General features: G+C 42.0%; 1 pseudogene; it reads right to left on the bottom strand.

The window, feature by feature from the left end:
* Positions 1-2,933: 2,933 nt before the first annotated feature.
* LOC129485780 (peroxisomal multifunctional enzyme type 2-like) lies at positions 2,934-7,610 on the bottom strand (annotated as a pseudogene).
* Positions 7,611-8,009: the final 399 nt, after the last annotated feature.

The raw sequence follows: 8,009 nt of genomic DNA, 5'->3' as shown, positions 1-8,009 counted from the left end.
TCAGATGAGGGATATGGCCACCCCACAGCAACCCCACAGAGGGAATTGGAATAAATGCCCTAACCTCACTCTCCCTCTTTTCCTGTCGTTGCTTCCCAGTAGCTAACCCAACCAGAAGCAATGGTGTATGGGATCCTGTTGATGCAGTCCACACAAGTCAGACATCTTAGTGGAGAGCAGGATGAAGAAGGGTGGAAAGCAGACCTGGAGGGACAAACAGAAAGTATCCAACACTGCTGTATACCTAGAGTCATAAGGCATGTGAATGTCCACCTTTAGGAGGTGATGTCAAACTTTTCAAAATGGCCACAGAACTTCCACTCCACTTGTAGTGTACAAGAGACTTTGTGAATGCATATTTCCTCCTCCAAAACTTGACAATGTCAAACTTTGTAACATTTGTCTATTAAATGGGTGTAAAATGGCATCCCACTGTGGCCTTGATTTCCATTGGCCCAGTCATCGTGATTTTATACATATTTATGGTCCATAAGTAATTCCTCTCAGTAAAATACTTGTTTATATCTATATCATACCACTATCTCTGCTTATTCTAGGAATCTATAAGCTTCTTGAGAATAAATACTGTGTCTTTGTATTTCTAGTGATAAAAGTACACAATAAATACTTGTTAAATAATTGAATTAATGCTAGAGGCAAATGCTAGAACCAACGTTTCACTCAACAGAAAACTGGTGGAGTTATGATTGCCTAGAAGTAATGATGGAAAGAAAGAACAAGTATTCTAAGTTCCTCCCCTTGAAGTGGATCTTCCTCAGAAGATGGGGAGGTTATCATGTGAGAATAAGGTGAGGAAGGAAATGAAAGAGGTTTTGAATTCATTTTATATGAAGGAGAATTTCTCACCTTGGAGTAGGAGTGCTGTAGATTTCAAAGCAAAATGTAGGAGAACGGTTTTTGCTTTTTAAAATTTTTGGTCAGGGAGAAGAGCATGATTGGAATAGGGCATAGCAAGTTGCAAAAACACTTCTTCAAACTAGTCTAAGGGGATCAGTGACAGCCATGTGACCGAATCAATGTGCACTTTTTTTTTATATTCTGCCACTTAGCATCATTCCATGAAATACAGCATATAGCTTTCTTGAAACAAATTTTTTCTTCTGCCTGCTTTCTTATGCCTACTCTACACTCATGTGGTTTTTCCTCCAGATTCTATGGCTGTTCTTTTGTTCTTAAACATTTTGCCTTTTTTTTTCTTTTAAATTGAAGTAAGTCTCCCTCTGTGACCCAGGCTGGAATGCAGTGGCACAATCTTGGCTCACTGCAACCTCCGCCTCCCGGATTCAAGCAATTCTCCTGCCTCAGCCTCTCGAATAGCTGGGATTACAGGCGCCTGCCACCACACCTGGCTAATTTTTGTATTTTTAGTAGAGATGGGGTTTCACTGTGTTGGCCAGGCTGGTCTTGAACTCCTGGCCTCAAATAATCCACCCGCCTCAGCCTCTCAAAGTGCTGAGATTACAGGTGTGAGCCACCGCGCCCGGCCTTTTTGCCTTTTTGATGGCATCCTCCTCTACCTTTAGCTTCATGTTGTTCTGCAGAGTTGGTGTGGGGTTCTGTTCTCTTACCAGTTGACACTGTTTTCCCAGGTGGTGTTTTCTACTCTCAAGGCTTTAAATACCGTCTGAATATCAACTGCTCCCAAATTTCTATCTCTAGGTCATATCATTTTTCTAAACTACAAGCCCATGTATCTTGATCTTCCCCTGAAACCTGCTGCTCCTCCAAAGTTCCTTGTATCAATAAATTCCACTACCATCCATCTAAATGCTGAAACCAGAAACAAAGCTTCTCTCTCCCTTTTATTTTTGGAGATGGAGTTTTGCTCTTGTTGCCCAAGCTGGAGTGCAATGGCACAATCTCAGCTCACTGCAACCTCCGCCTCCCAGGTTCAAGCGATTCTTCTGCCTCAGCCTCCAGAGTAGCTGGGATTACAGGTGCCTGCCACCACGCCCGGCTAATTTTTTTGTATTTTTAATAGAAATGGAGTTTCACCATGTTAGCCAGGCTGGTCTCGAACTTCTGACCTCAGGTGATCCACCCACCTTGGCCTCCCAAAGTGCTGGGATTACAGGCGTGAGCCACCGCGCCCGGCCTACACTTGTCCTTTTTAAAGTTCTTTTTCTTACCTCTGGGCTCTTTCATATGCTGTTCCTTTTGTCTAGAATGCTCTTTCCTTTTTCGGTACCTATCTAACCTCTATGCTTTATCCTTCATTTATCAGCATAGAAGTCACTGTCTTAGAGAAGTTTTTCTTACTCCTTGAATCTAAACAAGACTTCGTATTTTAACCTCTCATTTAATGTACAATATTCCTATATTACATATTTCATGATTTTTAACTAGGTATTTTTTAAAGGTATCAAAGTGGCCTTTATTCATTTAATTTTCCTTTTAACTTTTATAAATGCTATCACAAATTCTAAAGAATCTAGACTTGAGTGAAAATTTTTTATTATGAAGATATAGATCTAAGAACAGAAGGATAATTATATGCTAGCTTATATATAGTTCCTTGTAAAAATAATTATACATTTAAAAAATAGTCAAAAATAAAAATCTCGGCTGGGCGCAGTGGCTCACGCCTGTAATCCCAGCACTTTGGAAGGCCAAGGCAGGTGGATCACCTGAGGTCGGGAGTTCAAGACCAGCCTGATCAACATGGAGAAACCACATCTGTACTAAAAATACAAAAATTAGCTGGGTGTTGTGGTGCATGCCTGTAATCCCTGCTACTCAGGAGGCTGAGGCAGGAGAATCGCTTGAACCTGGGAGGCGGAGGTTGTGGTGAGCTGAGATCGTGCCATTGCACTCCAGCCTGGGCAACAAGAGCGAAACTGGGTCTCAAAAAAAAAAAAAAAATCTGAAAACTTATCTGACATCTGAAAATGGTAAGTAACTTCCTCTGCATCTTAGTTCTGATCACTTCTGCAGAAGAATCAAGCATATTTGGGTGAAGAGAGTATTTAATTATTCTATTTTTATTAATAATATAGTGTGCCCTTCAGAAATTGGTATAGTCTTTTTTTTTTTCTTTTTTTGAGACTGAGTCTCGCTCTGTCACCCAGAATGGTGTGCAATGGTGCAGTCTCGGCTCACCACAACCTCCCCCTCCCGGGTTCAAGCGATTCTCCTGCCTGAGCCTCCTGAGTAGCTGGGATTACAGGTGTCTGCCACCACGCCCAGCTAATTTTTGTATTGTTAGTAGAGACGGGTTTCAGTTGGTCAGGCTGGTCTCGAACTCCTGACATCGTGATCCACCCACCTCGACCTCCCAAAGTGCTGGGATTACAGGCGTGAGCCACCGCGCCCAGCCAGAACCTGGTGTAGTCTTTAAGAATCATCTGAAGTTTCTGGCTCAGCATAATGTTCCCTCTGGCCTTCAGTCTGCCAGTAACAGATGCCTTCTGAGGGTCAAGCTTGCCTAGAACTACCTCTGTGAAATCTTCATCTGAAAGTATGCATCAGCAAAACCTTTTCCAGGTTTTGATACACTTTTCCAGAGCCACTTTTCAGGTCACTTAGCTGCAATATTTCCACCTTCACTAATATGTCACTCGAATACAGCATTTACTTTCTTTGCCATCTCACACCCAACATCCTTAAAAGGCAGTGACCTTTTTCCTCAAATGCAAGGGTATTCTGAAGTTCCTCACCTTCAGAGGGTGTCTTAGCTGAAATATCAGATGTTGGCATAAGATTCACATATGCATTTGAAATGACAGTGTCTCTAGGTCCTTGGACCGTGGTTTGAAAGTGAATTCTGTTTCCTTCCTTCCACATCTCAGTTTGTAGTTTGCGCTGGATATACTGGTTTTGCAAAACAAGTCTTAATCACTTTGAATCTTGACACATTATAAAACATGCCTGGCAAAAAATCTAAATGTACATAACCCACATACACATAATCCATGTACACATGTCAAAACGTGCTAGGCTAGCAAAGTTAGGATCAACGTGTAACAGATTCCAGTTTCTGCTGAGGCAGTACGAAGCAGCCTGATTAAGAGAGGTGGTATCTGTAAGTATAGCATCAGGTGGTCTATTAGGTATGGCTACAGCTACCTTGACTTTCAGGCCCATTTTCCACCAAAGCCTCCAGAGCCAATGAGAAAGAGAGAGAACTGATTACGGCATATAAATTCCTTCTTAGAATAAGAATAGACATAAGAATTACTACACCAGATCATTTATCTAGGACATCAGCAACAACTGTTTCACATTTTCATTTTCCTGCTCTAGGAAGTGGTTTATATAACTGCAAGTATTGTTCCCCATAAAGAACCTTTGCAAAGTTCCTTGAAAGCCCAGGAACTTCTGCTAATTCTCCACCCATTATAGATTTCTGACTTATGATAACTCCAAAGGTAGGCAAACAGAAGAAATCAGAGCTTCCTTCATGAACAAATTTAAAATCTTTTGGATCCTTGATTGATGCTCCCATTCCAAGGGCACACATAATAGCTTCCAGTTCTGTATAAGCAGAAGAAAATGGAGGGAGTTTATGGCCAATAGCTCCAGCAAATCCTGATGTTGCTGTAGATGTTGCATGACTGATATGATTTGCTGAAACTCCTCCTTCTGAATCTATTTTACTTAGAACTACAATTATACTGCCAGTTGATTTTTGGATACTCTGAGGCTTGCTGGCATTCTCGAAGTCACATGTCTTCTTCCAGTTAGCCTTCACTGCTTCAGGAGTCATTGGCTGATTTTGTCTTACAACCACTCCAAGGGTCCGGTCCCAGAATAATTTTCCAATCCATCCTGCTCCAACCTCAAACAAGCCCCCATTTTCCTCACAACTCTCTTGGCAAAGCCGAAGGACCAGCGATGCTACATAATCTGGCTTTAGGGCTTCCACAAAATCTTCATGCATAATTGAGTCAACCTCGATTCAGCATTAGGAGAAACAGTGTTACAATGAATGTTGCTTTTCCTGCCTTCAACTGCAACAGAATTTCCAAGGACCAGAAGACCCAACTTTGCAGCACTATAATTTGCCTGGCCAAAGCTGCCATATATTCCTGAAGCTGATGAAGTGATAATGATCCTTCCATATTTCTGCTTCTTCATGTGATCCCATGCTTTCCAGGGTCACTTGGAATGAGCCCCGCAATTGAACTCTGTGGATGATATCCCAGTCTTCATCACTTATCCTAGCAAAAGAATGATCCCTCAGAATTCCAGCATTGTTGACCTACAACATCTATTCTAAAAGCATCCAGTGCTGTCTTTACAACCTTCTCTCCTGTTTTCACTGAATCATAGTTGGCCACCACTTTTCCACCTTTGTCTTTTATTTCTTCATCAACCTTATCAGCAACTAAAGAGCCTTTAGCAACTCCCTCTTCAATAATTCACAACAATTAGTGCTCCTTTTTCTACAAAAGCCAGGGCATAGACTGGGCACAGTCCTCCCCTACACCAGTGACCAGTATCACCAGCTGTTGAAACTCAGTGGTGAGACCATGAGTCCAGCCTGCAGTGACACATACTTTGACTAGGTTTTTTTTTTTGAGACGAAGTCTCGCTCTTGTCCCCCAGGCTGGAGTGCAATGGCGCGATCTCAGCTCGCTGCAACCTCTGCCTCCTGGGTTCAAGTGATTCTCCTGCCTCAGCCTCTGGAGTAGCTGGGATTACAGGCGCCTGCCACCATGCCTGGCTAATTCTTGTATTTTTAGTAGAGACGGGGTTTCACATGCTGGCCAGGCTGGTCCCAAACTCCTGACCTCAGGTGATCCACCCACCTCAGCCTCCCAAAGCGCTGGGATTACAGGCGTGAGCCACTGTGCCCGGTGACTAGGTGTTTTTAATGCTTATTTATTTAATATTTGTCTCACTATGAGATCATAGGCTCTTTAAGGTCAGGAACTAAGTTTGTTTTGTTTCGTTTTATGATTATAGATCTAGCACCTACCACAATCAATTCACAGTTGGCACTAAATAGGTATCAGTTGACTTAATTGCTGGATAAATAGATAAGAAGAGGATTAAGAAAGCAGAATGGAAAGATATGAGTTTACTAAGAAATGGAGGCACATATAGCTACGGTGAAGGGAAGCCCATACTTCAGAAAAGGAGAGAAGGATCTTGCTAATAATGGCTTATTTTTAAAAAGATACAAGATCATCTTGATTGTATTTTTAGAAGCTGCTTCTGTTAGATTTCTCTCATTCCAAGGCCATGAAAGAACAAATTTTCAGTCTGATTTGCCTACAGTTAATTGTTTATATATTGGGCACCTTCATGAGATTGAAATCCATTTAGTTATGACTGTATATTCTAAGCTTTGCATAGTCAGTCAGTAAAATAACTGCAGAAAGGACTGAAAGGTTGTGGGAGTTTTGTTTTGTTTTTTACTAGCTCTGGGAACAAGTATAAAATACCAAGAAATATTATATTTATATAAAATATTAATAAAAGAAGACAGCATCCAGCAGTTAATTAAATTATCAGGTTAAAAACAGATGGGGCCAGGCGCAGTGGCTCACACCTGTAATCCCAGCACATTGGGAGGCTGAGGCAGGCTGATGACCTGAGGTCAGGAGTTCAAGACCAGCCTGGCCAACATGATGTAACCCTGTCTCTACTAAAAATACAAAAATTAGCTAGGCGTGGTGGCGCATGCCTGTAATTCCAGCTACTCAGGAGTTTGAACCTGGGAGGTGGAAGTTTCAGTGAGCTGACATCGCACCACTGCACTCCAGCCTGGGCCACAGGGTGATTCTGTCTCAAAAAAATAAAATAAAATAAAATAAAAACAGATGGGTTTTTGCTGGACACAGTGGCTCATGCCTGTAATCCTAGCTCTTTGGGAGGCTGAAGCAGTAGGATCACTTGAGGCCATGATTTTGAGACCAGTCTGGGCAACATAGCAAGACCCCATCTCTCCAATAATAATAATAATAATTCGCCAGGTGTAGTGGTGCATGCCTGTAGTCCCAGCTACTCGGGAGGCTGAGGCAGGAGGATCACTTGAGCCCAGGAGTTTGAGACTTCAGTGAGTCATGATTGCCCTACCACGCTTCAGCCTAAAATACAGCTCTAAAAAATTAACAAAAATAAAAAACAGATGGGTTTTATTGGTTAAGTTTCTTTGGTTGTAAGTAACAGAAATCCTCTTTCTAACTTAGCAAAAAGGCACATTTTTGAAAGGATGTAAATTACCTCATGGATGTTTAGAACAACCAAAGGTCAATGAGAGGGAACTAGTCTTGCTTCAAGCCCTTGGCTGAAGTTCCTAAAATAGTTGCCATTAATGTGACTCGACAAAGACAAGGCCACCCAGGCTCAGTGATTCTCTGTTCTAGACTTCATAGTACCCTCCCAGTTCCAAAGAATTGGATTGGTCCTGATGTCTACCCTAGTTCCTGCCAGAGACTGATGTCACATAATTTAGATGTTATTAGGGGAAACTCATATTATAAGAAAGTGTGACCCTGGCAGGCAACCCGGGAGTTATCTGCCACAAAAGTTTAACAGACAAAATTTGCTGACTTACTCTCTCATGTCCATTTGGGCCAATTATTCGATACGTATGGTGAACACTCACCTTGTGTGCAGTTTATACACAGTATCTCATTCATACTTACAATGGCCATAAAAGGCCTAGTAGGTAGGTTCTAGTATTATTTTTATTTTACAAATAAAGAAACAGACGCTGAGACTGATTAAGTCATTCACTCACTATCACACATAAGTGGCAGAAGCAGGACTTAAATGAGGTATCTGTGACTCGAAACCCATGTTCTTAACCACCTCCCTTGAACAGACACTGTATGGCTTTGGCACTCAGCATTCCAGTATGTGCCAATGGCAACTCCTGCAAATGTTTGTAACCCTCCACCTGAGAGTTTTCTCATGACTGACGCTGGAGGTGGTCTGGAAGTGACAAAGAGTTAACACCCCTGTGAGTAGCTTCTAGCTAGACATAGATGGGAGTTGGTGAATAATACCCCTGTTCCCTTGGCCCTTTGGTGGGATAC

This window comes from Symphalangus syndactylus, chromosome 7, assembly GCF_028878055.3.
Source record: "Symphalangus syndactylus isolate Jambi chromosome 7, NHGRI_mSymSyn1-v2.1_pri, whole genome shotgun sequence".
In the NCBI taxonomy this organism is placed as follows: domain Eukaryota; kingdom Metazoa; phylum Chordata; class Mammalia; order Primates; family Hylobatidae; genus Symphalangus; species Symphalangus syndactylus.
The sequence above is the reverse complement of the archived record's forward strand: the minus strand, read 5'-3'. Positions and strand labels throughout refer to the sequence as shown.